The 26,454-nt window shown below is 41.7% G+C and overlaps 1 protein-coding gene across 1 annotated transcript in view; it reads left to right on the top strand.

Annotated features, from left to right (window-relative positions):
• Positions 1-26,454, top strand: part of LOC308091364 (tumor protein p53-inducible protein 11-like) — a 186,300-nt gene that overhangs the window by 146,433 nt on the left and 13,413 nt on the right. The window lies entirely within an intron of this gene.

Genomic DNA, 26,454 nt, shown 5'->3' on the forward strand with positions numbered 1-26,454 from the left:
ATGGCCAAGTGAGGTTTCCTGCGTGAAATTCCTCCGGGACACATATCCTTGCCAAGGGTCAATACCTGAGGTTCAATGGTATACCTTCAGTTTCTGTTACTGTGTTTGAGTTGAGTACAACAGCCCAGAACAGGAATTGTCGGGTGTTTAAAAAGCCAGTCGTGGGGAGTGAAGACTTAGGCAAGTTTAGGTAGTTTAGTTTCTGCTAGGCAGTGTATATAGGTCGGCATTTTCGGGTCCTGTGATAGGTCAGCAGTCTAATACTGAGTTTCTAGGGAACACACACACACATCTTAAGCGTGTCATTCAGAAGTGGATCTCCGCCAGATTCAATAATGAGTCAAACGACGCCGGTTGAGCAAGTCCAATCAAGATATGAACATATCTCAGATATTGGTAAATTTTCTGAGAAATGGAATAAACGTTGGCCCCAGTTACTTCAGCCATGGCCGATCGAGGGAACGTTCGACCTCGATGTCATTAAAACTTTAAAAATTTTGATTGACACTTATAAAATGAACCAGACTGGCAAGAAACGTGTAAAAAAACGTACACAGGAGATTATCGCGATTAAAGCCTTTCAGAAAACTGCTGAGGCAAAATTGAAAACCCAGGACAGACCGCGTCCTGGCGAAAAGGAGCTGACTGAAACAGCCTTCTCACTGTTTCCTCCTCCGTATAATAAGAATACTGGCATTTATCCTGTTCTTACTGCAGAGGGTAATTATGAGACAAGAGATGATCATAATAAAGTCCTTGAGAAGGGCAGGGCCAAGACGGTTTTGGAAACATTACCAGACAGGCCTGGAACCGGTGGTACTCCTGAGAGGTACCGACAGGAGGATCATAGGGTCGGAGGCTATGATTCCCAGATCAAAGATATTTTAGCAAAAGCTGAACAGCGTGGAAAACTTACACGCTCTAAAGCTTCATCTAAACAGGTGAGTACTGTGCCAGACTGTTGCGACGATGAGGAGGCAGACTGGTCTCAGAAACCAGGCAAACCAAGTACTAAACCAGGCACTTCATCAGTCAACGCCACCCCGAGAAGCTATAAAGATATTCCAAGTGATTTGGAAAAATTAACTCGAGACTTACGTAACGTAAGCAGCATGAAACGCCAGATTATACAGGATTTAGACTCAGTAGAAGAACACGAGAAAAATGGGGACCTGGAAAAAACCCTGTTGAACGAGTTAAGCATGGTTGAGATACAGGAAAAGGAACTTCAAACAGACAAAGACCAGCTAGAAGGGGAAATGGGCCAACGTTATCCGTTGCGGTCTAAGCAGAATTCGGAATCTGCTCTTTCCGGGCACTATTCTGTACTTGGTCCTTCTCTTTCTCTTCCAGTGATTATACGCGGGAATGAATTAAACTACAAGCCAGTCGCCCAATCAGAGCTGGATTCGTGGACCTCCAAGTTGCCTTCTATTACAGAGGGTGCTCATGCTTGGCTTTCGAAATTGGATGAACTTTTTACTGGAATTAATCCAGCTATGGCAGACTTCAAACGCCTGCTTATGGCCCAGATCGGGCGATCTTCTTTGGCTCGTGTCTTTGACAGGGCCGGCCTCGGACATTATGTCAATACAGCTGTTTTCGATGCGGAATTCTTTTCGGCATACAGAGGGCGTTTGGGCCAGGTATTGCAGGAGATGTATCAAACTAACATGCATCCGAATAGTATCATAATCAATTCCTTGGGGGACAATGAGAACCCCCGCGCGTACGTGGCCAGATCATATCAACAATGGCGGGATATCGTTGGGAAGAATCCGGAGGACAATCAGATGGAAGAGGCCATATTAAGGGAGAAAATTCAGCAGGGACTACCTAGACAGGTCAGATGTAAATTGGATGAAATTGTTGGACTACAGTCCATGACTCGCAACGTGTACACTGACAACTTGGCACACCATATCGAGAGTGTTAGGGCGAAGGAAAAATCATTGCGTGAGCAAGATATTGAGGCAGTTCGAAAACTCACTCACTTGCAGCTTAACGGCTGCACCGGGCCTCCCAACTTTGCTATACGTATCTGATTTGAGTCCAATACTGGACACTGTAACTTCTGGTTCCATTCCAGCCCCGCCCACGGTGAAGGTCCAGTTTGTGGCTCCCACCTTGGAGGCATCGGACTCCGTTCCCCGAACCCCTGATCCTACCCTTCCACAACCCTTGGATGTGGCTTCGTTTTCCATTTTTACAACCCTACATGCAGATTCTGTTCTTAGCTCATCTGTGACTGTCGTCACAGAAGGGGGGACGGAAGAGCTAAATGATATAACAACAGAACCTCTAAATGATATAACAACAGAACCTCTAAATGATATAACAACAGAGGGAGGAGTCTAGTGTGGAGACAACATCAGCTGTGAAGAATACAGAAGATCATGAGACAGTATAAATTAGGCCAGATGAAGGGAGTTTGGAGTGTGATGTGGATTTTGATTTGTACACTTTTGGGTAGTATTAGATAGTATTTGTTCTGTTATTGGTGCACCAGCCAAAACTGCAGTACAAGCCTTTGTGTCTGCTAATAAGCAGGTCACAGCACGTGGTCAAAAGAATTTGTTTTATGAATGGATGCGATTCTCGGCTCAGCGTGTGACTACAGAAACTTGTATTACGTGTTATAATGCTAATAGAACACCCTGGGTTCAACCTTTACCTTTTGAACCGAATCAATGTGTTGAAGATTTGCAAGCAGCAGTAAAGGAGAAATGCTATATTCAATGCATTCTGTCATTCATGCGACAGACCGAAGCAAGTGTGGACCTGTACAAATCCAGTAGATGTAACGACTTTGAGTTGCTCACTCTAAGTGGCAATGCATTTGTGCCGCCATTTGTAAACATTCCTGAGGGAATTGTGTTCCCACTATGTCTTGTATCTGGTCCAAATCAGAATGATTTGCAGTGCTCAGATTACACGGAAGGACGTGCCTGTAACAATAGAACGGATCTTCCCATGCGATGTACGGAAGTGATCGCACATAACGCTCATGTTCATGCACGCAAGGCTGACAATGGAACGGTTATACGTCATGGGTTCCCACTGCCAAGCTTGCAAGGGGGGACTCGTTCAGTAGCTGACATTTTTTGGTATTGTGGGGGTGAGCAAATTCACGATTATTTAGAGCGTAATTGGATTGGAGTATGTGCCCCTGTTATGCTCACAGGCCCATTGTCAATTTTGACACTGCATGGGAATTCGACAAGACTTAAAAGATCAACTGATGTTACGGGTGAGAAAGGTGCTGAGAGCGTTAAAGACCTGAAATTCGCTAGTCTTGATGGAAAGGTGGAAATGGGCCCGTTTGGTCCGATGAATATTCCATGGGAGCATAGAGCTATGCCAGAGGAGACGCTGCAATTTAATCCGTTCTTTTATCCTGAAACAAACGGTCGTTGGATAATTTTTTTGTGGTATAATCAGCAACGATTCATCAATTTTACCATCACTACATTTGAGTACTTTAGTGAACAACTGCATGCCACTTCCACAATGACGTTACAAAATAGATTCCTCCTAGATACACTTTTTGCGGAGGAACAAGGGGCCTGCGCAAAAATAGGGAGCGACTGCTGCACTGTAATTCCAATCCACACCGGAGAAGGGGGGAACATCACGGGGGCTCTTGAACTGTTGAAAACACTTAGAGACGAACATGTCAGTCACACTAAGGGTGGTGAGGATACCAGTTGGTTGGGATGGCTTCTGTCATCTTCTTGGAGGGCGAGCTTGGTCAGGGTCGGATTTATCCTAGGCCTGGTGTTATTTTTGTTTTTATTATTGATATGCTGTGTGGTCCCACTGCTTCAGACCATGGTTAAACGTGTAATGGGGGCGGCAGTTGGGCAGCACATCGTCCTGTCTCCACCCGTGCGTCTTGGCGAGGTAGACAGTGAGGCCACACGCATTCTAGATTATGATGACGACAAGGTTGACATGGGTGAATGGGTGATAGGGATTCTTTTGATATATATATGGATTAATCACATTTATTACACCACTTGTTTACGTTAAGTGTATATGCCTTGGCCACACTAATTACAACACCTATATGCCTTGTTGTGATATTGTGCCTCGTATTTCTACTATTGTGATTTGTATGTGTTTGTGCAGCGCTTTCAAATTGAAACACAATTGAGGTAATTATATTGGCTATTTACTGCCCGTAATGCTGTGTAACATGTAAAAAGATATGACTGTTTTCCACCTGGTGGAACGTCCTTCCTTGGCCCGTTTTTGCTTAAGTGGCCTTGGAGAAGCTTGTAGATCGGCCATTTCTTGATGGGTGTAGTGTGTTAAGGTGATTGCCGATTGTGTATTTTATTTGACAAGCACTGTACTACAGCCCAGTTGGTATAGTTAAACTGTATGGCTGTATTTGATGTGTTAACAACGAAGAGGGGCTACATGCATTGAATGTGAGCATTCACCCTGTATGCATTTGGCCTCTGTTGTGTGTGCCTAATCTTTCTGCTTGTCTTTCCTTCTTGAGGGGGACCTGACGGCGGTGTGGAATCCGCTTACATAGGCTCTATATATGTCTATGTGATTGATGATTATCATATACTTGTTTTGTTATTATCATTGTTATTGGTCCTGATCATATCGTTGTATTGTGTTTAGGTACGCTCCCCCGTTTCGTTGTGACACTAGGGTGCCACAAAGGGGGGAATATAGGATATTTTACAAGCTACATGTTACATAGAACATAATGTGTGTGTCCCTATTCTACATGTGACTATTCTACATGTGACTAGGCATGTGCAACATCCACGAGATCATTCCATAGGCTATTGTATCCATGTATGCATACTATTGTATTATGCAGGTTATTAGATTAGATCTAAACGGTATATGAGCAGGCTACCAGCTGCTGGTCGCCAGACAGACAGCCGCGAGATCCTCCACGATTCGACCAACGGACAACATCTCAAGTTTTTGACCTGACTGTCTCCTTCCTTGACTGTAACAATGATGGAAGCTAAATAAAACTACGCAACTGCTCATCAACTTTGATCCTCTGAGTCCAAGTTCATCTTTTTCTACAAGCTGTTGATAATAACCAATAAGCTGTTGAAAATAACCCATAGTTGTTGCCATTCTTACGCCAGTCTGGGATGGCTTCCAGCCTGCAAGCGTAACAAGTGAATTTAATTAATTCATTTGGTATTGTAAGTGAAAGTCACATAACTGCTGCCATTAATTATGCTTTTGATTTTCTGTCTCATTGGCACGAACCTTGATGCTTTTCTTTGGATTTGGAGCGAAACACTGTTCCATTCCAGGTGTCCATGAACTCCTGCAGCCTCCCCAACTTCCAGTTTGCCCCAGCAGTAGTGTTTGGTGGATATAGCGCTGCAAAAATCAAACATAGTTGGTTAGTTTGTACAGTTAGTTAGTTTTGTTGTGTGTGCGTGTGCGTGTGCGTGTGCGTGTGTGTGTGTGTGTGTTTTACTCACCATAAAGGTGCCCTCTTGAGGTCATCAGGTCAAACCAGTCATTGACCATATCAATGAACCAGGCAGTGGTCAAAAACTGGTTTGCTAGCTGCTGACAATGCACCAGCATCCGGATGGCACTGGCAGTACTGTGCGAAAAAACTTTGCATGCAGGCAGCACTTAGAAGCAGACAACACAACTGTAAGTATGGAAACTACTGCAGACACATACCCTTAAAGGAGAGATCTCACAGAACCTGGCGTCTGTGGAAGCAACAAGCAACCAGCGTCATCTCGTTCTGCACGAACGGTAGCTCGTTCGCGACATTCAGTGCATGTTTGAGTATCATGAGACTCCACGATGAGCAGTAGTAGAGAAAAAACTAACTTTGCATCGGTTATAATAGACGATTTTCACTCTTACACAGGCTCCCATTATGCCAACGGAGGGGGTCGCCAGACTGGACGACAGGGGACTCTCTGGAATAACTCAACGTCCCTTTCAATGTTGGTGAGTGATTAGCGACACATCAAAGATAACACTTAAATCTCTCCTTTAATTCTGTGTCCACCTGGTGAATGTATGTATGTCATAGAAAGAGCAGATGTTTTCTGTGTTAAATGCACTCAAGGACAGATTTACTTGGCCTTTTGCACCCAATTCTGGACACTGTCTACACTTAAATAAACATTAAACATTTAATTTAAGATGCAGGGCAATTTGCACTGAGGTATACTGAACACTGAAGGTTATATTTACACTCAAATGCAAACAGTAAATGTGTGTTGTTTGTGCAACATACTTTCATTTTGTTGAAGCTGTTGGCTGTTGATATGGCGCTAGCTGTGAGACCTGGCACCAGCTTCTCAGAAGTGCCTGCCTGCACAGTGATCACTTTTTCAACAGCGGACATTAACACCTGGAAGCATTTCAAGCAGAAGTAGGTAGATTTTTTCATGAAATGACTGACACTGAAGTCATGATTGCATAATGCGGTTTTCATGGCCTTTAACAGGTGGGGGGTTTCAGGACAGAAGAACAAATACGCTCCCTCAAAATGTGGATGCTGAACATACGTCCTTTTCATCGCCTGTCCAACCTGGAGGCCAGCCTCCCTCCACATCGCCTGGTTCCATGAGTCCATATCAGAACACTAGAAGTTGGATATAGAAGGTAAGAACATTGACATATTTTCTACAGTTTTTCATACTTTTACAGTGTCCCTAACTGGTTTGTTTGTCCAAATACTGTGTGATGGGAAATTAAAGTGTAAAGCCTACCACAGCAATGATTTGTAATTATGCCTTTTATGTGGGCCCAGAGATCTTTCCCTGACACTGATGGCCCAGTGAAGTCATACGCCACCACTTGCTTGTAGTCCTTTGTGAAGGAGGCCACCAGTGTCGTGAGGACCTTGGTTGCCAGGGCGTCATTTTTATTGTTCCCAACACCGTTTTGCTCCCTTGGTCAAACTGCAGCTCCTTTTTGATGGCCATTTCATCCATCTGTAAAAAACGGGTTAGATTTATTTTATTTAAAAGCCTAAATTTGCGTATGAAGCTAGATGTATGGGAAAGAAACAACCTCTTGTCAATAAGCAACATGGGTGTGTAAGTTCAACAGTGTGTGCAGTCTACAGACTTATCCGTCTGTTCTTTGTGTCTTTTAGAAAATGTTTAATTTAAAAGGTGTTATGCTGTGTATGTAATACTTATTAATAATTCTAATCTGGATATAGTACTAATGGATCTATACAAACTAAATGTACATTTTCTATTTAAGGCACCTTTAGAACAGCAAGGCGGCCGCTGGGAGGAAGGTTCTGCACTTTAGATGCCATCAAATCCAATATATCATATTGGATTCCTGGTTTGAATTTATCAGCTTCCAGGTGCCTGTTGATGGTTCTGTAGCTGGGCATTGGGAATTTCATCTCTAGATTGTGTAAAGACATTTTCGTGAAGTTTAGACTTAGTTTTCTGTCTTTGTCAGTAAGATGCAAATATGTGAAAATCAAAAAGAATCTAGGGCACATACCTTTTCTTAAATACTCATATCCACTGGCCCCTGTGGCAACTCTGATTTTTAAAGACTTGGCCAGTGTGTCAGATGTCCATCTGCTGATTTTGTGTTCAGACTCTGGTGGGTGAAATCTACAGTATAACAGAATGGGGAATTGAGAAGGAAAGATTGACCGGCAAGCATGGGCAGCGACTCTTATCATCATTTTTTACCACATCCTACAATCATTCAGCAGTGGCCTGTGTGTGCTGTTTATGTTTAGAAATTGTAATATTGTATTTGAATCCCCTCTCCTAATCTTCACCCTTGTTCAGACCCCAGAGATCTCTCCCCGGTGATCTGGTGTAATCTTAAGCAACCATTTCAGCTGTAAGTGTTGGACACTTCAAAGAAGAACGTCAGTATACGGTAAGTCACACACACTCTCTGGTCTTCAGCCTTGTTTACCCATTCTTCTTTTCTGCCTTAGACCCAGAAATGTGTTGAGTAAACCTGCTTCTGTTACCACCTTGCCTTGTAGCACTGTAAGTAGTGATGTAATTATTATCTCACCTGCTTTCAAGGCTCTGAATTTGATCACTGTTAAAGAGCATCCCAAGCATCTTATTCTGAAAGAGGAATGGTGCATGCAAGTTTGCATTAATGAAGCTTCTGAAACATTTGTAAATAAAGTATACATAATAATACCTTCATCTCTAGCTGAGCTTCAAGTTCAGCGATCCGTGTGTCTCTGTCTTGAACTCTCTCCTCCACAGGTTCTTCGCCTCGTTCTACAATTAGGAAAGTGGACAGTGGCAGTCACAACCCCAACCTCAGCATGGCTGTGATGGAAGGTGTCTGATGCATCCAAGTTTCAAAGACTATGATGGTGCTATTGCATGTGTAGCGCTTTGACAGCGAATAATAATAATAATTTACATTAATAGTAACATCTCCACAATGCATACTGTAGTTTGTATTTATATGTTAAAGGTTTCAATTTCAAAAGTAAGGAAATTCGTGAGAAGTATTCCCAAATCTAACTAACAGCTGCATGTTTTGGGAAATTATTGTCAGTAACGCACGTGACTTGTGTACAGTGGGCTAAACATACAACGCTACTGGCATGGTCCTTTAATATACTTGTAATATTTATTCAAACATTAAGTTCGATGTTCATGTGCACTTAATTAAAAAGGTTATGTTCTGCAGGACTGCATCCCATGTCTCTTTACCAGTTGGTTGCTTGTTGTAACTGTGCTCAGTGCCGGTTCCCAGGGGTGTTCTTAGGGGTGTTCTGTTGCTGTTACTAGTGCAAGGCCTCTCAGCGGTGCAGATGCTCTCGGTTATGCAGGGGTTCATTTGATCATTGACTGCTGTAGGGAAAAGACAGGTTTTTAAAACTGGGTGTTTAAAAAGTGTGTTTTTTTTTTGTTGTTGATCATGTTCATGATTACGCTTGATTAAAATGTTCAGGATGAGATCATCAGGTGTTTTTTTTACCAGTTGCTTGGTTGCTGTAAGTATGATCTATGGCAATGTTCATGTGTGTTATGTTGCCGTTACTCCTGCAAGGGCTCTCAGACTCAGCGGTGCAGATGCTCTCAGTTATGCAGGGGTTAATTTGATCATTGACTGCTGTAGGGAGAAGACAGCTTTTAAATCTGGGTGTTTGAAAAGTGAGCCTTAATGTGTTTTTTTTGTTGCTGATTATGTTCATGATTACACTTAAATGTTGAGGATGAGATCATGTTTTTTTTTTACCAGATGAGTGTTTGCTGTAAGTGTGATCCATGTGTGTATTGATGCCACTCGTACAGGGGCTCTCACTCATTAGATCAGGGGCTCTCACTCATTAGATCAGGGACTGCATTGGGCAAAAGACACCCACTGTATTCAAACTGGGCGTTTGAAAAGTGATCCTAGTTTTGAAAAGAAAACAAGAATGGTGAACTTTTCCAAACAATTATTGACACTGAAATAGCCTTGTATGTGTTTTTACATAGTGTCCTACCCCACAGAGCCTTGATCCTGGTGTGGGTTTCCAAAATGTGAACCCATCTGACCCAGCAGCTCTTTTAATGGCTTTTACCCGTTTTCGGCTCCTCACTGGGTCATCGGGAAATCTATAAAAAATGCTTTTTGTGTGTCCTGGACTTACACTTTGGTGCTGCACAGCCAACCATTGTGACTGTCGTGAAAAGACACATTAGATAAGACAAAACAATATGGCCAGTAAAGGACATAACATTGTATCTGAAGACTATTGACTTGATCATACCTCATAATTGTCATTTATCCTTCCTCGGTCCATTCCTAACCCAAATGACCAATGTAGAGTGGTAACCAGTGGTGGAAAGTAACTAAGTACATTTACTTAAGTACTGTACTTAAGTACAATTTTGAGGTGTTTGTACTTTACTTGAGTATTTCCAATTTCCAATACTTTTACTTCTACTCCACTACATCTCAGAGGCAAATATTGTACTTTTACTCCACTACAATTACTTGAAAACTTTAGTTACTAGTTACTTTTCAGATATAAACTATGATATAATGAAACATACATTAACCACTTTAAACCTATTTTATACATAGGCTATTTGAAAATAGCAGATCTACAAGCTCACAACGCGTCGCATCGCGACGCGTTGTGAGCTTGTAGATCGGCTATTTTCAAATATTTAGTACTTTTACTTTTGGTACTTTAAGTACATTTTGATGCCAATACTTTTGTACTTTTACTCAAGTAAATTTTTAATTCTGGACTTTTACTTGTAACAGAGTATTTTTATATTACAGTATTGGTACTTTTACTTAAGTAAAGAATTTGAGTACTTTTTCCACCACTGGTGGTAACTAAGCTACATTACTCAATACTATTCTTGAATACAATTTTGAGGTACCTCTGTTTGAGTAGATTTTCAATGCTTTATACTTCTTTACTACATCTCAGTGGAAAATATTGTACTTTGACTCCACTAAGATTTAAGTTCAGTAGTTACTTTACAGATTTAGATTACAAAACAAACATTAACCAATTAAGCCCTATTTCTGTTTAATCTGTTAAAAAATAGCTTGTAGATCTGCCATTTTGAAAGGATTTTGACAAATGTTGAAAGCTTGTAAATATTTGTGAAATGGGACACAATGACTACTTCTACTTTTGTTACTTATATTTTATGGCAATACTTTTGGTATTTTTACTCAAGTAAAAATGTGGATTCGGGACTTTGTTTTAACACAGTATTTCTACATTGTGGTATTGCTACTACTAGTTAAACTACTAATACATTGGAGTCCTGCTGTATGTGATTGTGGACTGTTATGATAGATACCACCACAAATTAATTTCATGATATTTATACTAATTTTGATTACATATTTACAAATATTTCCACAACATATATTACTTACTTGTTGCTCGTTCACCATCAGTGAAAAAAATATCACTGGAAAAAGACATGTATATATAGGCCACCAATTAGCTATCAAGAGATTGTCATAGGCTCTCAGTGATTGGCAGCTGTCAATCAGTGTCTGTCTGTCAACACAAGTTCATGGTTCTCGCGATGGCAACCCATACTGCACAGTGAGAAACATCTCTCTCTGCTCTTTGGATATTTAAATAACATTATACAAGTGTGCTAATCAAGAAACAAGACAGCAGAAAACAATGTGTTATATGTCTTCTTTTATTTCCCAGAAGTGATTACTTTACGAAGGTCTCAGTCATTCATAAATATTTTTTGTTCATAAGCTGGTCCACCGTCTCTTGTCCGCTTCAATGCATTCCACCGAAGTCCCGGCTGCAGTCTGGCTCCCATGGTGCGACGAATCTGCCGGCTGGAATTGCATGGTAGCGAAAATGACGTAGATGACCCTACCTTCTTTAAATATAGCTTGACACAGCCTAGGAAACAGGTGAATAAATGTAGGGGCGGCAGTGGCAGTGCCCGGGTAGAGTGAACTGGACACCGCAAGGTTCCCAGTTCGATCCCGGGCTGAGGCAGACTCCCCCAGAGTTAGTGTCGAAGGAGCCTCGGAGACCAATGCCTTTTTTTTGTTTCAAAAGAAAAAAAGCCTGGGCGAACCATGCAGGAAGGATGGTCTTAGGACCTTGTTATCTCCTAACCAATCAGAGTGCAGAGGGGCGTCGCTCTAAATTTGGTGACGTCAGCGTGCTCCGTGCACAGGCCGGGGGGGGGGGGGGGGGGGGGGAGGGGAGGGGAGGCGGGGACATGGATTGGTGAAGTAATAGGAAGCGCCGCAGGAATCCTGCGGCTGGGTTTGGATCCGCCCTTCAAGACCATCGATTGGGCTCGTTCTTTCGGTCTAGTGTCGAAGTGTCCTTGAGCAAGACACTGAACCCCTAATTGCTCCCGATGAGCAGGTTGGTGCCTTGCATGGTTTCCTCCTCCATGTGTGTGTGAATGGGTGAATGTAATGCACAATCTATGTAAAGCGCTTTGGATAAAAGCGCTATATAAATGCATCATTTACAATTTTTTTTACCATTTATAACAATCTTTTGAAAATAGCAGATCTACAAGCTCACAACGCGGCGCATCGCGACGCGTTGCGAGCTTGTAGATCGGCTATTTTCAAATGGCCGAAATGTATATAGGGCTGAAGTGGTTAATGTATGTTTTGTAATAATAATCAAAATCTACAAAGTAACTAGTAACTAAAGTTTTCAAATAATTGTAGTGGAGTAAAAGTACAATATTTGGATCCGAGATGTAGTGGAGTAGAAGTAAAAGTACTGTAAATTGGAAATACTCAAGTAAAGTAAAAAATACCCCAAAATTGTACTTAAGTACAGTACTTGAATAAATGTACTTAGTTACTTTACATTTGGGGGCCACCAATTTTTTTTTTTTACATCTGATATTTTCACATGTGAAAATACACATGATAATGAATCCAACATATTAGCAAAGTAAATACGATTTAACCAATATAGACCCAGTTAAAGCAAAAGTGTTACATATTTTAGCAGTTAAAAATAATTATTAATAGATGAGCCAGTATAACCGGTAAAAAGCCTGTCAGCAGAACCTACTGTAGCAAACTGCCACTTTGAAGAGGAACTTGCATGATGGCCTGTATTATAAACCACACTTCACACCCATATAACTGTGTCTATTTACTTCTGCTGACAACTTACTTTGTTTCTTTAGGGGCTTTTGGACTTTTGAGTTGAGCGCGACAGTTTTCTTGTTTCTGGTTAAAACCACACTCATCAGGAGGAGAAAACTAAATGACCTTTAGTTACTAGTTACATTGCAGATATAAATGATTACATTATAAAACATGCATTAACCACTTTAGCCCTATTTTATACCTAGGCTATTTGAAAATAGCCGATCTAGAAGCTCACAACGCGTCGCATCGCGACGCGTTGTGAGCTTGTAGATCTGCTATTTTCAAACATTTTAGTACTTTTACTTTTGGTGCTTTAAGTACATTTGATACCAATACATTTGTACTTTTACTCAAGTAGATTGTACATTTTGATACCAATACATTTGTACTTTTACTCAAGTACCTTTTTAATTCCAGACTTTTACTTGTAACGGAGTACTTCTACATTGCAGTATATTGATACTTTTACTTAAGTAAAATATTTGAGTACTTTTTCCATCACCGCTCGCTGGCAAATAAATGAGTGCTGACTCGTCAGATGTTTTGGACTCTGTCATGAAAGCTGTGGAGAAACTGTGAAGAACGCCCTGCTCTACTTCACCATTCCACCGACTCGATCCATCGACCATTTCTGCAGTCCTCTGGCGTCGCTGTTCATAAAACCCCTATATCTATCAAACCATCCATCCATCCATCCATCCATCCATCCATCTCAGAGTTCATTTCGGAATTAAATGATTATATTATTATCTATAATATTATAATTATTAATCAGTACTGATAAATGTGCCACGTTTCTCTGAACCAACTAAGATCTAAACATCAATCTAGCAGCTAGGGGATACATTAATTCACGTTCATTTAGTCATCCCAAATTGCTCTCTCTCTCTGTACAAACACATGCTCACTCTACCCAAGTGAGCTCTCTCTCTCTGTACAAACACATACTCACTCTACCCAAGTGCATGTATATATAGGCCACCAATTAGCTATCAAGAGATTGTCATAGGCTCTCAGTGATTGGCAGCTGTCAATCAGTGTCTGTCTGTCAACACCTGTTGGCAGCAGTTCATGGTTCTCGCGATGGCAACCCATACTGCACAGTGAGAAACATCTCTCTCTGCTCTTTGGATATTTAAATAACATTATACAAGTGTGCACATCAAGAAACAAGACAGCAGAAAACAATGTGTTATATGTCTTCTTTTATTTCCCAGAAGTGATTACTTTACAAAGGTCTCAGTCATTCATAAATATTTTTTGTTCATAAGCTGGTCCACCGTCTCTCGTCCACTTCAATGCATTCCACCGAAGTCCCGGCTGCAGTCTGGCTCCCATGGTGCGACGAATCTGCCGGCTGGAATTGCATGGTAGCGAAAATGACGTAGATGACCCTACCTTCTTTAAATATAGCTTGACACAGCCTAGGAAACAGGTGAATAAATGTAGGGGCGGCAGTGGCAGTGCCCGGGTAGAGTGAACTGGACACCGCAAGGTTCCCAGTTCGATCCCGGGCTGAGGCAGACTCCCCCAGAGTTAGTGTCGAAGTAGCCTCGGAGACCAATGCCTTTTTTTTGTTTCAAAAGAAAAAAAGCCTGGGCGAACCATGCAGGAACGATGGTCTTAGGACCTTGTTATCTCCTAACCAATCAGAAGGCAGAGGGGCGTCGCTCTAAATTTGGTGACGTCAGCGTGCTCCGTGCACAGGCCGGGGGGGGGGGGGGGGGAGGGGAGGGGAGGCGGGGACATGGATTGGTGAAGTAATAGGAAGCGCCGCAGGAATCCTGCGGCTGGGTTTGGATCCGCCCTTCAAGACCATCGATTGGGCTCGTTCTTTCGGTCTAGTGTCGAAGTGTCCTTGAGCAAGACACTGAACCCCTAATTGCTCCCGATGAGCAGGTTGGTGCCTTGCATGGTTTCCTCCTCCATGTGTGTGTGAATGGGTGAATGTAATGCACAATCTATGTAAAGCGCTTTGGATAAAAGCGCTATATAAATGCATCATTTACAATTTTTTTACCATTTATAACAATCTTTTGAAAATAGCAGATCTACAAGCTCACAACGCGGTGTATCGCGACGCGTTGCGAGCTTGTAGATCGGCTATTTTCAAATGGCCGAAATGTATATAGGGCTGAAGTGGTTAATGTATGTTTTGTAATAATAATCAAAATCTACAAAGTAACTAGTAACTAAAGTTTTCAAATAATTGTAGTGGAGTAAAAGTACAATATTTGGATCCGAGATGTAGTGGAGTAGAAGTAAAAGTACTGGAAATTGGAAATACTCAAGTAAAGTAAAAAATACCCCAAAATTGTACTTAAGTACAGTACTTGAATAAATGTACTTAGTTACTTTACATTTGGGGGCCACCAATTTTTTTTTTTTACATCTGATATTTTCACATGTGAAAATACACATGATAATGAATCCAACATATTAGCAAAGTAAATACGATTTAACCAATATAGACCCAGTTAAAGCAAAAGTGTTACATATTTTAGCAGTTAAAAATAATTATTAATAGATGAGCCAGTATAACCGGTAAAAAGCCTGTCAGCAGAACCTACTGTAGCAAACTGCCACTTTGAAGAGGAACTTGCATGATGGCCTGTATTATAAACCACACTTCACACCCATATAACTGTGTCTATTTACTTCTGCTGACAACTTACTTTGTTTCTTTAGGGGCTTTTGGACTTTTGAGTTGAGCGCGACAGTTTTCTTGTTTCTGGTTAAAACCACACTCATCAGGAGGAGAAAACTAAATGACCTTTAGTTACTAGTTACATTGCAGATATAAATGATTACATTATAAAACATGCATTAACCACTTTAGCCCTATTTTATACCTAGGCTATTTGAAAATAGCCGATCTAGAAGCTCACAACGCGTCGCATCGCGACGCGTTGTGAGCTTGTAGATCTGCTATTTTCAAACATTTTAGTACTTTTACTTTTGGTGCTTTAAGTACATTTGATACCAATACATTTGTACTTTTACTCAAGTAGATTGTACATTTTGATACCAATACATTTGTACTTTTACTCAAGTACCTTTTTAATTCCAGACTTTTACTTGTAACGGAGTACTTCTACATTGCAGTATATTGATACTTTTACTTAAGTAAAATATTTGAGTACTTTTTCCATCACCGCTCGCTGGCAAATAAATGAGTGCTGACTCGTCAGATGTTTTGGACTCTGTCATGAAAGCTGTGGAGAAACTGTGAAGAACGCCCTACTCTACTTCACCATTCCACCGACTCGATCCATCGACCATTTCTGCAGTCCTCTGGCGTCGCTGTTCATAAAACCCCTATATCTATCAAACCATCCATCCATCCATCCATCCATCCATCCATCTCAGAGTTCATTTCGGAATTAAATGATTATATTATTATCTATAATATTATAATTATTAATCAGTACTGATAAATGTGCCACGTTTCTCTGAACCAACTAAGATCTAAACATCAATCTAGCAGCTAGGGGATACATTAATTCACGTTCATTTAGTCATCCCAAATTGCTCTCTCTCTCTGTACAAACACATGCTCACTCTACCCAAGTGAGCTCTCTCTCTCTGTACAAACACATACTCACTCTACCCAAGTGCATGTATATATAGGCCACCAATTAGCTATCAAGAGATTGTCATAGGCTCTCAGTGATTGGCAGCTGTCAATCAGTGTCTGTCTGTCAACACCTGTTGGCAGCAGTTCATGGTTCTCGCGATGGCAACCCATACTGCACAGTGAGAAACATCTCTCTCTGCTCTTTGGATATTTAAATAACATTATACAAGTGTGCACATCAAGAAACAAGACAGCAGAAAACAATGTGTTATATGTCTTCTTTTATTTCCCAGAAGTGATTACTTTACAAAGGTCTCAGTCATTCATAAATATTTTTTGTTCATAAGCTGGTCCACCGTCTCTCGTCCACTTCAATGCATTCCACCGAAGTCCCGGCTGCAGTCTGGCTCCCATGGTGCGACGAATCTGCCGGCTGGAATTGCATGGTAGCGAAAATGACGTAGATGACCCTACCTTCTTTAAATATAGCTTGACACAGCCTAGGAAACAGGTGAATAAATGTAGGGGCGGCAGTGGCAGTGCCCGGGTAGAGTGAACTGGACACCGCAAGGTTCCCAGTTCGATCCCGGGCTGAGGCAGACTCCCCCAGAGTTAGTGTCGAAGTAGCCTCGGAGACCAATGCCTTTTTTTTGTTTCAAAAGAAAAAAAGCCTGGGCGAACCATGCAGGAACAATGGTCTTAGGACCTTGTTATCTCCTAACCAATCAGAGTGCAGAGGGGCGTCGCTCTAAATTTGGTGACGTCAGTGTGCTCCGTGCACAGGCCGGGGGGGGGGGGGGGGGAGGGGAGGGGAGGCGGGGACATGGATTGGTGAAGTAATAGGAAGCGCCGCAGGAATCCTGCGGCTGGGTTTGGATCCGCCCTTCAAGACCATCGATTGGGCTCGTTCTTTCGGTCTAGTGTCGAAGTGTCCTTGAGCAAGACACTGAACCCCTAATTGCTCCCGATGAGCAGGTTGGTGCCTTGCATGGTTTCCTCCTCCATGTGTGTGTGAATGGGTGAATGTAATGCACAATCTATGTAAAGCGCTTTGGATAAAAGCGCTATATAAATGCATCATTTACAATTTTTTTTACCATTTATAACAATCTTTTGAAAATAGCAGATCTACAAGCTCACAACGCGGTGTATCGCGACGCGTTGCGAGCTTGTAGATCGGCTATTTTCAAATGGCCGAAATGTATATAGGGCTGAAGTGGTTAATGTATGTTTTGTAATAATAATCAAAATCTACAAAGTAACTAGTAACTAAAGTTTTCAAATAATTGTAGTGGAGTAAAAGTACAATATTTGGATCCGAGATGTAGTGGAGTAGAAGTAAAAGTACTGTAAATTGGAAATACTCAAGTAAAGTAAAAAATACCCCAAAATTGTACTTAAGTACAGTACTTGAATAAATGTACTTAGTTACTTTACATTTGGGGGCCACCAATTTTTTTTTTTTACATCTGATATTTTCACATGTGAAAATACACATGATAATGAATCCAACATATTAGCAAAGTAAATACGATTTAACCAATATAGACCCAGTTAAAGCAAAAGTGTTACATATTTTAGCAGTTAAAAATAATTATTAATAGATGAGCCAGTATAACCGGTAAAAAGCCTGTCAGCAGAACCTACTGTAGCAAACTGCCACTTTGAAGAGGAACTTGCATGATGGCCTGTATTATAAACCACACTTCACACCCATATAACTGTGTCTATTTACTTCTGCTGACAACTTACTTTGTTTCTTTAGGGGCTTTTGGACTTTTGAGTTGAGCGCGACAGTTTTCTTGTTTCTGGTTAAAACCACACTCATCAGGAGGAGAAAACTAAATGACCTTTAGTTACTAGTTACATTGCAAATATAAATGATTACATTATAAAACATGCATTAACCACTTTAGCCCTATTTTATACCTAGGCTATTTGAAAATAGCCGATCTAGAAGCTCACAACGCGTCGCATCGCGACGCGTTGTGAGCTTGTAGATCTGCTATTTTCAAACATTTTAGTACTTTTACTTTTGGTGCTTTAAGTACATTTGATACCAATACATTTGTACTTTTACTCAAGTAGATTGTACATTTTGATACCAATACATTTGTACTTTTACTCAAGTACCTTTTTAATTCCAGACTTTTACTTGTAACGGAGTACTTCTACATTGCAGTATATTGATACTTTTACTTAAGTAAAATATTTGAGTACTTTTTCCATCACCGCTCGCTGGCAAATAAATGAGTGCTGACTCGTCAGATGTTTTGGACTCTGTCATGAAAGCTGTGGAGAAACTGTGAAGAACGCCCTGCTCTACTTCACCATTCCACCGACTCGATCCATCGACCATTTCTGCAGTCCTCTGGCGTCGCTGTTCATAAAACCCCTATATCTATCAAACCATCCATCCATCCATCCATCCATCCATCCATCTCAGAGTTCATTTCGGAATTAAATGATTATATTATTATCTATAATATTATAATTATTAATCAGTACTGATAAATGTGCCACGTTTCTCTGAACCAACTAAGATCTAAACATCAATCTAGCAGCTAGGGGATACATTAATTCACGTTCATTTAGTCATCCCAAATTGCTCTCTCTCTCTGTACAAACACATGCTCACTCTACCCAAGTGAGCTCTCTCTCTCTGTACAAACACATACTCACTCTACCCAAGTGCGCTCTCTCTCTCTACAAACCCATGCTCACTCTACCCAAGTGTGCTCTCTTCCTGAGAGACAGCGTGATCCCAATCCGCCACGGCTTAGACCATTTCCGCCGCGGCGCAGACCGACTCCGCCGCGGCACAGACCGACTCCGCCGCGGAGGAGGCCGACTCGTCGGTTTCCACCGTGGCGGAGATCGGCGGAGACCGACTCGTCGGTTTCCGCTGTGGCACCGACATATGTCAATTTCTGATCCATCCACCATCGACCATTTCTGCAGTCCTCTGTGGTTACTAGTGTATGGTTCATAATATAATAACTTATATCTGCGAAGTGTAGGATTATTATAATTATTATTATTATCCTCCTATAATTCCACAAACCTCTGGGACCAAACGTCTGAGCCCAAAAACTGTTCTGCCCGGTTCTCCTCAGTGCCTGGAGCTATTGATCTCAAATTGCACACAGCCATTGACCATTACCATGTGCATGGAACTGCGAAACCCGTTTTTGGATATCACTAAATCTCAGCTGTTTATTAGCGTTTTTGTGTTCGCTGGCTCCCGGGTTCCAAAAATTGTTCTGCTCGGTTCTCCTCAGTGCCTGGAGCTATTGATCTCAAATTGCACACAGCCATTGACCATTACCATGTGCATGGAACTGCGAAACCCGTTTTTCAATATCACTAAATCTCAGCTGTTTATTAACGTTTTTGTGTTCGCTCGCTCCTGGGTTGCCAGATCATGTGCGCATATCCCCCCACGGGTATGGTCTAGTTATATTATAATTAAAGTAAGCGCATCGGTTAGTGGGAGTGAGTGCGCTCCCACGGCCTGGGTCTGTCTGTCTGTCTGTCTGTCTGTCTGTCTGTCTGTCTGTCTGTCTGTCTGTCTGTCTGTCTGTCTGTCTGTCTGTCTGTCTGTCTGTCTGTCTGTCTGTGGCAGAGTCGTTCTCTGCCACGGCGAAGTCGGAGACCAACTCCGCCGCGGCGCAGACCGATTCCGCCGCGGCACAGACCGACTCTGCCGACTACTCGGTTTCCGCCGTGGCGGAGATCGGCGGAGACCGACTCGTCGGTTTCCGCTGTGGCACCGACAAAGAGCGCACTTGGGTAGAGTGAGCATGTGTTTGTACAGAGAGAGAGAGCGCACTTGGGTAGAGTGAGCATGTGTTTGTAAAAAGAGAGAGAGCGCACTTGGGTAGAGTGAGCATGTGTTTGTACAGAGAGAGAGAGCGCACTTGGGTAGAGTGAGCATGTGTTTGTACTGAGAGATCTAAACAGTAATATATCCGACGTTGTATGAATGATCTTTATAATTAAAGTTACTTATTAAAACGCACTCCTCTGCTGGGTTCCCCCTCTGCTGGAACCAAGCCCCTCCTTCCTAGAGAGATCAGCTGTCAATACCCACAGGCACTTTTGCTAATAGAAGACCGTCAGCGTCAACTTAAATATAGGGTTTCGGACAGTGAACAGATGTCCCATTTAAGGACTCCTTGCAGGCTAGGCTCACAGATTTGTAGATAGCTGCTTTGGAATGCCAGGTAAATCCTCGGGGGAGCAGAGACCCAAGAATTCAGCCTGATCCCACTTTTAGATTGCACAGCCCGCACCCGCTCCATGGCACTTAGGGCAGAGGCCAGCTGAGTCACTTGACCCACTCAGCTACGGTTGCCCTCGAGCCTGTTTTAATGACTTTACTGTTGGTCCCATTCACATGGAACATTCTAACAATTTGTATTTATAATATATTAATATCCTAATAATTTCATATTCCATAATTTCAGTCTTGAATACACCACAAGAGCACTTAAGTTCTACAACCACCTAAAATAAAGCGACCTAGATGCACTCCATAACAAGGCACTCACACACAGCGAAACTCTAGAGAGATGCCCCCTCAGCCAGCTGGCCCTGGAACTCCGGGCACAAACACAAACAGAGCCACGAGATAGAAAACCCATTGGACTAAACCAAATTATAAAACAGCAAAAGGAAAACTACCTGACACACTGGAAAGAAGCAACACAAAAGCAGAGTAAACTAGAATGCTATCTGGCCCTAAACAGAGAATACGCAGTGGCAGAATACCTGAGCACCGTGACTGACCTAAAACAAATACAAATCTTAACTAGGTACAGACTCAGTGAGCACAGTCTTGCGATCGAGAAAGGTCGTCACAGGCAGACCTGTATCCCGAGAGAAGACAGACTATGCACCCACTGCACACAAAATGAAGTGGAAACCGAGCTACACTTCCTAACCGTCTGTCCATTGTACCAAGACATCAGAGACACATACTTCCCACTTATTACAACACACGGAGATTTTGAAAACATGACCAATGACAAAAAACTCCCATATCTGCTGGGCGAAGTACAACAATGTGCAAACACAGCAGCAAGATTCGTGAGTTGCTGTGATAGGAGAAGGATATCAAACGGAACACAACCACCCTAAAGACTAATCATTGTGTATATTCCGGCACTATACCTGCACCTAGTGACCTTGGTACATAGAAATTGATCTATTGAAGATTCTGACTTTCAAATGTACATATTTTTTGTTTTGATTGTTGAATTGAATTGAATTGAATTGAATTGAAATAGTGCCAAACATAGGCGCCGATAGCGTGGGGGCGTCGGGGTCAAAGCCCCCATGCTCAATTGGTCATGAATGTCAAATATCGGGGCCCAATTTCAATACCATTACAATAGCGCGGCACAGCTCTGAAGGTGCAAATGTGTGCCCGCGAGAGAGCCACAACGATTCTAGAACAATAGCCCAGACAGAGTGCTAAAGGAGAATCAGCGGCCAGAGGAATTTAATCATCACAGCCCCCCCCCCCCCCCCCCCCGCCCCATCCCCCCCATTTCTGTAGGTTCATCCAGTTACATAGGCCACCAGGTGGGATTCATATATTAAATTACAGAGGTGAGTAACTAAGTACATGTACTCAAGTACTGTACTATTTTGAGGCATTTTTTGGCTACTTCACTGGAGAATTTCCAATTTCCAATACTTTTACTTCTACTCCACTACATCTCAGGGGCAAATATTTTACTCCACTACAATTTTTTGAAAACTTTATTTACTAGTTACTTTGTAGATAAACATTATTATTACAAAACATACAGTAACCATTTGAGCCTTAAATCGGCTATTTGAAAATAGCAGATCTACAAGCTCACAATGCTTACTTTTCCTTTTGGTACTCTAAGTACATTTTGATGCAAATTTTATACTTTTACTCAAGTACATTTTGAATTCCGGACTTTTAATTCTACATTGCAGTATTGATACTTTTACTTCAGTAAAACATTTGAGTACATTTTCCACCACTGAAGGATGGGAAGAGTGTTGTTAATGTTGTTTTATGGTCATTTCATTAATTAATTAAGTTTAAAAAATCACACCCTGTGTGAATAGACTGTGATTGGCCAATCACGGTGCAGGGTTAGGCGGGGTACTTTTTGGCCAATCACAGCGCAGGATTTGTTGTACAAATTTGTACAAATATCCAAACCTCACTTATAGGCAAAAGCATCGGAGGTCAAGTTCAGCCCCCATGGCCACGCACAACAACCGGCGCCCCTGGTGCCAGACGTCATATATACACATACCATAGAGTACTGGGGTCCTCGAGGATGAAGATGTTCTCAGATCTGAAGGTGCGGGTGGAGGTTTGTGGATGAGGCTTCATTAGTTCTTGTATTGTACACATTGAACATCAGTTGTGGTCTATAGGGTCAGATCCTCACTCCTCACGGAGACAGCCAGCAGACATGGCCGACAGGAGAGAGAAACACAGTCTGTCTGTAAAACATCCATATATTATAGGGCAGGTAGGGGTTCTTTATTACAGGAGCCCATTCTATGTGGATGACCCCACAATTTTAATGTATAGTGCAATGCGATGGGAATGGGAACACACCTTCCCATGACTCCACTTGGGGTACCGGGACATAGTTGGAGAACATCTGTTTTAGGGGATAAATAAAGTCATAGTCTTGATTAATTGCTACACTTACTAAACTTTGTTCTCAGCATTCAATATGATCCATAGTTAGTTACATTGAAGTCTATTTCAGTCGATTCCACAACTTTCTTTTTGTCTTTTTCAGCTGAAAAAGTTCTCTAGACAGTGTTTTTCCTTTATGGTAGTGTGAACATACCTTTATACCAGGGGTGGCAAACTCATTTTGATGTCCGGGCAAGATTGGTCAAATGGTGACTTGAGGTGGGCAGGAACCAGTTGCGGACGCACATGCGCGCTCACACGCATTCAGTTATACAGCATTGTTTTTCAATCTGTTGTCTTGTCTTGTCTTATTATTATTATTATTATTATTACCCTTATTATAAACCATTTTAAGTAGAATAATTCAATTTGAAATTAAACAATACCTGGTAATGTGTGTGGGTGGTTAAATAATTACATTTATAGAACAGTGGTGTAAAGTAACTAATTACATTTACTCAAGTACTGTACCTAAAGATTTGAGTTTTACTTTACTTTAGTATTTCCAATTTCCAGAACTTTTACTCCACTACATCTCAGTCACTGCTATAACTACAGTATATCACTTTAAAAAATGGTTTATGAAGATTAGCTACTTTAATTATTTACATTAAAATCAAACAATGCAATTTGTAATGAGCCCATCCATTTGAAATAGAACAATTAAATTCATTCAAGTTCTCTCTTCTCCTCAGCTTTCAGGTGAATGGTAAATAGCTGTTTACCTGTGGCTCTTTTTATGCGGTATTTGACGACGTAGAAGAGGACACCTTATGTTAATTTACATGGCCATGGCTTCAATTGCTTGCCTATTGTTCTTTACAGAACAAGTGGGGAGGGGGGAGCGTTCTCTCACACACACACACACACACACACACACACACACACACACACATATATATATATATATATATATATATATATATATATATATATATATAATATAGTCATATAATATAGACATAAAAAAGTTAGAGAACCACATATTATAGCAACATAAGTGTTTCAGAAAACTGTTAGGATTTAAGAGACATCTGTAAAGATTTCCATGATTTTTCAAAAATAGCAGATCTACAAGCTCATAGTGCGAGCTCCTCCTTTCTCAGGGCAAGCTCCTGTGTGTGTGTGTGTGTGTGTGTGTGTGTGTGTGTGTGTGTGTGTGTGTGTGTGAGACAGACAGACAGACAGACAGACAGACAGACAGACAGACAGACAGACAGACAGACAGACAGACAGACAGACAGACAGAGAGAGAGAGAGAGAGAGAGAGAGAGAGAGATCAGAGAGTATACTAGCCATTACTACTCGACTTGAATAGACTGTTAACGAGCCAATCAGCCAGAACAGTCCACAGCTGGCTGTGGAATGTTGGCTGACTACCGGGCCATCAGAGGTACTTGCTGCAGCCAGTGGGGGAGGGGGGAGAGCTGCTTGGACGCTCAGCAAGGCAACTGCAAACTCCGACTCTATGACTGTTAGAGGTAGTATCAATTCACTATTTTGAAAAGTATTTCGCGGGCCGCACTGGACCTTTCTGCGGGCCGCAAAATGCCCGCGGGCCGCGAGTTTGACACCCCTGCTTTATACAGTAAAAGGTAGTGTGAACATACCTTTATACAGTAAAAGGTAGTGTGAACATACCTTTATACAGTAAAAGGTAGCATTAACCCTGAGTTTGTCATTAGTGTGGTTGCCCGAATAGGGCAACCAGACTACTCTTCCGACTTTATTAATCTTTATAGATAAACTTTATTTTGATGCGCAATTTCTCCCACAGTTTATTTTCACCGGGAATCGACTGCTTGTACTTTGCTAAGAGATTGGTTACATAGTTTAATTGATATTGTTTTATTAGTGCATTAAATGTCCCCATCCACTTTAATGGGAAAATGAAAAACCTCCCATTCAAGTATTTTTTTCTCAGAAACCGTAAAGGGGAGAGTTACAAGACTTGGAGGGAAGGTTTATAATGTATTGCCAAATTATTGAAAAAATGATTACACCCGTTGGCCTCATGGTGGTTCTATAACAGCTTACTTTACTTTCTGGCTTTAACTCTTGAACCGTAGGTCATACTGTAGAACAAAAAAATAGTTACCACTGGATTCCTTGGGTCATGACGCAACTCCCTATATAGGCCACGCCCATTTGCGTCTGGATAGATTTTCGGCCATTTTGAATTTTCTTCAAAACACACTTTTAGCTCCTCCTCCCACATATTTTATAAAAAATCGGTACACAGGATTTCTGAACCCATGCGATAAACATATCGAAGCGGAATTTTGATAGTCCTTACCGTTCGTCCGTAATTGGCTTCCAAAGTTAGTGGGAGGGGCCCGTTTTACCAAAAATCACGAACGAAACGTCCGGTCAATCCCAAATTTGAATCACATGTCGAGGGTGGCTTACTCAACGAATCCCCAAAAGCATTTCCACTTTGATCCATGGGGGCGCCACAAATGCGCCAAACGTAACCGTTTGATGCAAAAACATGATTTTTGAGGGGATCAATCCTCTCAAAATGAAACGCGAGTGATCTCAGTGACATGACTACATAATTGGGCCGTTACATTTGTGGGAGGGGCCTATTTCTTTAGTGGGAGGGGCCTATTTCTTAAAATCCAAACGGCGCGTATCACGAACGCGGGATCCGATCTGCACCGTATTCGAATCGCACGTTGCGCGGCCTCCGAGGGTATTCCTCCCGCCGTATTCCTCGAGTCCCGGCGCCGGCGACCCACGTCGGCGCAACCACACTTTGCAATTTCCCAGAATTGTGAAAATTCTAGTTTTCTGTTGCTTTGCTTATGATTCCATGTCCTGTAACCTATGGCTCATTAGTAGCACATGTCTTTCACAGACCCATCCCAAAATATAAGTCAAACTATTCCTGACTTCATATGTATTGTGTTCTGTTTCAACTTATTTTATATGTTTTTTTTTAATTACCTATTACATCTCGCAGGGGAACTTCAGTTTCCAGCTTCACCCAGCTGAGGGCTGCCCACAGAGGAGCGCGGAGGGGGGAGCAGTTAGGGGTTTAGTGTCTTGCTCAGGGACACGTCAACACATTGCTGAGGGCTGGAATCGTACCTGGGACCTCCAGGACCTCTGTAGTCCTAGGCTCAGTTATTTTTTTTTTGTAGTTTCTTTGTATTCACCTGCACATTTACAGAATGGTATCAGTACAGTATATGACTACTGCTTTTTCAAAACCGACAGAAAATAGTGTAAAAGTTTAAAATTCCCTATGGGGGTCCTCCGAGTCACTGCAGGCAGTGGTGGAAAAAGTATGACGCGACGCGTTGTGAGCTTGTTGATCGGCTATTTTCAAATGGCCGAAATGTATATAGGGCTGAAGTGGTTAATGTATGTTTTGTAATAATAATCAAAATCTACAAAGTAACTAGTAACTAAAGTTTTCAAATAATTGTAGTGGCGTAATGATACAGTGATAATTAACCAACAATATATTATAATGTACTACATATTTCCTGGATAAATACTAATAATTAAGGGACTCTACGTCCTAACAGGGCTCTGGTAACACTGTGTAGTAATAATGATA

This window comes from Gymnoscopelus braueri, assembly GCF_963280865.1.
Source record: "Gymnoscopelus braueri genome assembly, chromosome: 9".
Taxonomy (NCBI): Eukaryota; Metazoa; Chordata; class Actinopteri; order Myctophiformes; family Myctophidae; genus Gymnoscopelus; species Gymnoscopelus braueri.